The sequence below is a fragment of the Diachasma alloeum genome, unplaced genomic scaffold, assembly GCF_001412515.2.
Source record: "Diachasma alloeum isolate Michigan unplaced genomic scaffold, Dall2.0 Dall_scaffold_00176, whole genome shotgun sequence".
NCBI lineage: Eukaryota > Metazoa > Arthropoda > Insecta > Hymenoptera > Braconidae > Diachasma > Diachasma alloeum.
In genome coordinates this window covers 3,671,961-3,677,960 of record NW_021680342.1, presented here as the reverse complement: position 1 = coordinate 3,677,960, position 6,000 = coordinate 3,671,961, and the positions used below count along the sequence as shown (strand labels likewise).

The 6,000-nt window shown below is 38.6% G+C and overlaps 1 protein-coding gene across 4 annotated transcripts in view; it reads left to right on the top strand.

Moving 5' to 3' along the window:
- The first annotated feature begins 334 nt into the window (after positions 1 to 334).
- LOC107048104 (Down syndrome cell adhesion molecule-like protein Dscam2) overlaps positions 335 to 6,000 on the top strand; it is an 82,492-nt gene continuing 76,826 nt past the window's right edge. For all 4 annotated transcript variants that reach the window (XM_015271117.1, XM_015271107.1, XM_015271098.1 and 1 more), the window contains exon 1: positions 335 to 581. The gene's annotated coding sequence lies outside the window, so the exon portion shown is untranslated. The remainder of the gene's footprint in view (positions 582 to 6,000) is intronic.

The following is a 6,000-nucleotide window of genomic DNA, read 5'->3' as shown; positions in this document are numbered from 1 at the left end:
GCGCGGCAGGAATAAGCAGCGGGTGCGAAAAAAAGAGAGACGACCTAACGGTGGATGAAATTTTTGGTGAGGGTAAAACGAAAGAGACGAGGAAAGAGGTGAAATAAGGGGGAAAGGGATAAAACGAACGTATCCCAGAGTGAAGAGGTGGTAAGAACCAAAGGGGTTGAGGTAGAACCAGTGAATGAGAGAGGAAGCGAGTGAGTGAGGGACCGAAGGGAGGGGGCGAGGAGAGGATGGAGTTTCGCGCGTGCCCGGATCCACTCGGTGGTTGGATGCTGAGAGGGATGCTGGACCGCGCGTTCGCGAGGTGCCAGTTCACCGCGCAATTTCCGTGGGGAAAGGTTGCCATAACGAAATTCATTTCCCACGCTAGCTCATTGAATCACAAAAACCGCTGTTGAATTGAATATTTTTATTAAAAAGTCAATGTAAACGAGATAAATTCCTCACGTTTTCAGTGATCAATTGTACATTTCTCCATTTAACATTGGAACACTGGCTAAGTAGACTGAGAATACATTGTGAGAATTGGACACGAGTCACTGACAAGCATGAACGGATTAACAAACAGCAACAATGTGAGTATAGAATGCCATCATTACAATATTCATCTCTATTTGCAGAATTCACCATTTGCCTTGTGTTTTCGTTCGTAAATTCTGAGTTTATGATTACTTCGGAGATATGGCGGAATTGTTTATCTCAAAGCAAGTATGTTGTGAATAACTTCACCTCACAATTTCAATACTACAGAGAGAAATGTAAATTTTATCACGTCTCCTTCATCACAAATTTCTCGAATACTTCTAAGCTGAAATATTTCATGATTATTGTAGATTCACGAGTTTACCCTTGGATGCAAATATCTTTGAGTTATACGTGACTAGATTGCCGTGATCTTTTCAGCCCTTATTGCATCACAGACGGCAGTACGGATGCCACCGATCTCATTAGAGGCTGAAATAGTCTTCCGCTGCAGACATTTCCGGCGTGAATCGAATTCTCTGAAGTCCAAGGTGAAAGAACCTCCAGCAGCGTATGGATTCTCCGGGATCTATTTGTTGGAAGAGCCCTCGATTTTATTTTTTTCTTTCAAATATTATGATGGTTCCCCCCCCCCTTTCCTTCATTTTTAATCTTTCTTTTTCACTCTTTTCTATTCTCACCGCTGAACGCGCTCTAAAGGATTCCACTGAATTTTTATCGTGCTATCAAATACCTCCAGTCGACGCTGCTAAGCGTTTTGCCTGTGTTATCCACTTTTTTTTCAATTCAAGAGCTCCCGCGTGGTTCAATGAAAAAATTCCTGCAAAATTTAATTCAAAATGAAATGAATCGGACTATTCTGGAATTCGATTGTCGGATAAAGGAAGGGGTACGAAGATTCATATGGTTTTTATTCTCCTATCACTATTTTCTCCATAACTCGGGAGTTTGGGAGTGCAGTTTCATTGGGAAGAACGGGAGCAGATGAAACATTTCCTCGGAATGATATATTTTCCATTAGCACCTTTTAAAAAAAATCAATGCAGTCGGGATTTTCTCCTTTTCTCCGGCGGAAGGAGGATGGATGGAGCCTTTAAGTTCTCTGATCTGCTCAACGGCCCGTGATATTTGCCGCTGATTGCGAGCCCGATCAACTAAATTCAATTCGATTACTCGGGCTGAAGCTCTCCCCAGACGAATTTATCCACATTTGAAAGTTCTTACCATTTCCCACACCTTCTTCTCCCTCGGGAACTATTTAAAAATGTTTGAATCTGGGTAAATGTAGGAAGCAAATCATAATGCGAATAATAGGTGGAGAAATAAATTTTAGTGGAAGTACTATGGGAGAAACTTGAGAATTGCAACTTAAAATGTAATTGGGAGGTCGATTCCATAAAAATTATTGCTTGCAGCGCAAATTTTCAGGAAGAACCCGGAAAAATTTGGGCCTGAGCACGGAAAAAGTGTGATCCAAAACGTAATTTTGTGTAAACTATTTGGGAATTTTTGTCACACTAGAGTTTCATTAAAATTTGAAGTAATTCCAAATTCAAGGGATTTTATCGACTAATATATTCAATTTTCCCATCATACAATTTATGCCTTGAAAACATCTAAGGTTCACGGAATAATAGCCCGGGGATGATACAGAAATGCAAGGCATTTCGTCAATGAAAATTCATAATTTTAAGGAAAAATCCGTCAATTTTAGTCAAGTTATTCCATCAAAATTAATAAAAATCCGGAAAATTCAGGGAAATATATTCTGAAATTATTAATCAATTGAAAATTCAACATGTTATGGTTCCAAATAGTCATCCTTTAATCGAGACATCAAGTAAATTGAGGAATTTTCTTCCTGTGGCTAAAAAACAGAATTTCATTGAATTCCCAGTAAAATTTGAAATTCCATTATTTTTCCCCTTCAATCGAATCCAATGTCCATGAAATTTCAGTTTTTTCCAATTCTGTGCCGTTAAAATTCACCGAGAATACCTCGAGAAACTTACCCTTCCAAACTTTCTCCATAAATATCACTCCATCACTTAAAATTTCGTATCAATTAAATTAAATTCCCCGAGTATTAGTCTTTTGCCTCACAGTTAATCCAAAATGTCCGTAAAAATTCCCGAAAACATATTCAGCCACCCAATTACGCGAGTCATCACGTGATTTTTCCGGGAGATTTTCTCTATATATTTTCCATAAGCATAAAACACGGTAGAAATGCTAAAACGTCACTAACGAATTTTCAGACGAATTGAGAACGTTGTCATCGCGGTCCCGTGAATACGTTTAATTCAGCTCACTGACCCGTTGAAAATCCTCCCGCTCTCATTCACGTGACTCGTCACACCAAAAATTTTCCCATCCCAAAAGGTATCTGTATCATAAGTATGTAGGCTCAACACTCCACATGCCTAGAAAATCGTTGTATATTTTTCATTCGTCCGGTCGCGTGAGCATTTAATGTTATGAAATTTTAATGGGCTCACTCAGAATCTGCGGCTTCTGCTGCGCTTCAGGTGTTTAGACGACTGGGAATGAAAAATTTACGAGGCCGCTTGCACAAACTCAAACAGTTTCACTCCTTTTCATGCTTTTTCCCCCTTGCCTTAACTCTAAGTAGCTGTATTACATCCTTTTTTTACATCTTTTTCACGCATTTAAAGGCTGACGAAGTCTCGTCTTCAGTGTTTCCATTCTTTTTATGTTATCCAACTTAGTAATCCCATTTTTCACTCAAGTGGCTTTTTCCATTATTCCCCTTTGCCAGAGCTGCGAATAATTGTTTCCGTTTCACTTTATCACGGGATAATATTGATTTCCTCGTTTTGGGAATTTATCCTATTGAATATTGAGTCCGAAAAACTTTATGACGTTCGAGAAATTGGTGGAGGGAATTTATAGTTCAATTTACTTGATCCACCAACTTGCAATATCTTCGACTATAAATTTGATTATTCGTCTGAGGAAGAATACCACAAAAATCGATATGAATCTTCGAGATTCGTGGAGTCGGGTTGGAAAGGGTTGAATGCCACTCATGGGGGAGGTCTTCAAGAGAGATTTCGAGCGATCTTAGACTTTTGAATATGAATCAATTTTATTTCTCAATTCAATAAATTTATTTTCTTTGGAAACCATGAAAAAAGCTCGGGATTCAATAAAACTATTGCGAAAAAAATTAACATTCTCGGCAGCAATTCCTGGTACACATGTCCAAAAACATAATTGCGTGAGATAATCAGTCAAATCTCAGTTTAATCATGGCAAAAATTAAGAGAGAATGGTTGAACAAAATAATTGAATTTTTAATCAACAGAGGATCACGAGGGTCAATTAGATACTAAATATTCATTTTCAATTAATAATCCAAGTAAATTGTGGACTCTCCATTTTAGTTCTACTTTCAATTAGTTAACTTACTTGAATTTTCAGGTAAAATTTGGAATTTTATGAGCCTTTTCTCTCTAAGTCAAATTCAACACTCTCAAAAAATTGAAATTTCACTGAAATTTCAATTTTTAAATTCTACACAACAATTAAGATTATTTCAAAGTCTGAAAATTCAATCAATTATTTTTCTAAACTCAGTTTATGAAAACTTCAACTAAAATATCAATGATCTCTCAATACCAAAAATTTTACTGAATTTTCAAAATGGCAAACACTGAAAATGTGAACACATGTTTTCATGGAGTCCAACATTTCATGTGAACAACTTCCCGAAATTTGCAAAAGAATGTACACTTCAATTTACTGCACCAATAAATTTCAATATTGCAAAAATCCACATGAATCTCCGCGCTTCGTAGACTCGACTTCGGCGTCTATAGCGCTGAAAAAAGAGGGTTGAATGAAATTCATAGAGAATGTCTTCACAAGAGATTTCAACCGGCGGGGGCCCAGCCCTCTAGGAGTAAAACGAGAGAGACAGAGAGGATGGGAGAGTGCGATATTGAGTAAATAATGCAGAGGACAATTCTATTCTTGTGCGAGTGAGTACGTTGACGGTTAGTGGGCCGCTGGGGTGGTATAAAAGCAGACGGTGGAGTGTCGAACCCAGGGTAGAAAGGGGTTGGCCTGCTCTGTAACTTTGAAAGAGAAGAGAAAGCGCCTTTGGGGGGGTGTTGGCACCGTCGAGTGGCGTGGTTTTATCATAGGAAACGTAGTCCACGCGATAGAAACCCAAATGAGAAAGTGAGCTGAGGGATGCACACAATGAGCGAGAATGGGGTGGGGCATACTTATCAGTAAAATCGAGGCTAAAACTTGTGTCCAAAGTCACCAGTTGTATGGGGTTAAAGTGGTTGAGACGATAGCCCTCAGTGTTTTCGCTCCGTTATGCATATAGCCCATTATGAGTGCATTGAATTTTCAAACCTCTGCCCGCTGGGGGGGGAGGGAATTGCTTGAGGGTCAGAGAGGTGTGTGTGTATGTTGTTTTTTTTTCTCTCTTCACAGTGTGAGGTACGCGCTACGAGTAGTTGGTAAACGGCGCGCGAGCTTTAGCACGAGTGGCACCGACACGCCCGGAGCATACGGTGTCGTGTGCGCATGCCTTGCACGATACTTCAGCTGTTAAAATTGTGACGAAACAGACGAGAAGTGCAATAGCGCATGTGTAAACACGACACACGCGAATAACGTGGTTTTCATGCGTGTAATACTGACAATAGGATCGTTTTATGCTTTTGAAAATTCTCGTTTATCGTTTTATGACGACTAGTATTTAATGGTACTTGAAGTTGTGTAAATGTTACCGAAATTCGGAAGATTAAAATCTGAAATAAATTCGGAATGAGAGTTTATAGGAGCGAAAACATTGTGGTTGGGTTTTCGGGATCTGTTGGGAGTCTAGTGTTGTTGATAGAAATTAATTGAAATGTGAGAAATCAACACAGTCTTATGAGAAAATGAACTTTTTGAAGTCGGAGAAAAGATTAAATTCTAAAAAAAATCTTTAAAAATCATTAAAAAATCCGTGTTCAATACAAAAATTACCGTCGGTGTCAATTTTTTTTTTATTGGCAAAGTATTTCCGAATGTACAGGATTGCAACTGATTAAAATACCCTAGTGAAACGAGAGATTATTGTTTTGAAAATATAATTGAAGAAGAAACTCATCAAATTATCAAAGATGAATATTTATTTCTTTGCCCATTTTAAATTCACTTCTCCTCATTACACTCAACGACTCAACTGGATTTTATTCATACTACTTTAAAATTCTCAAGTGATAACGAATTGACTGGATTTCAATGACGGTCTTGAGAGGATAAAGGGTCAGGGGTATTGTACCGTAATTCAGAGCTGGAGTGGATAATTATAGGTATGGAGGGACTGGAATTCTTTCGGGAGTGCGAAAACAACACGTACGTGAGCTGAACGATGAACAGGACTATTATGTATGGAGAGGGGGCAGTGAAAATTCAGGACGCGATGTGAGGCCAGTCGGTTTTATTTATATATATTGCCGCACACTCACTAGTAGCCTCACTTAC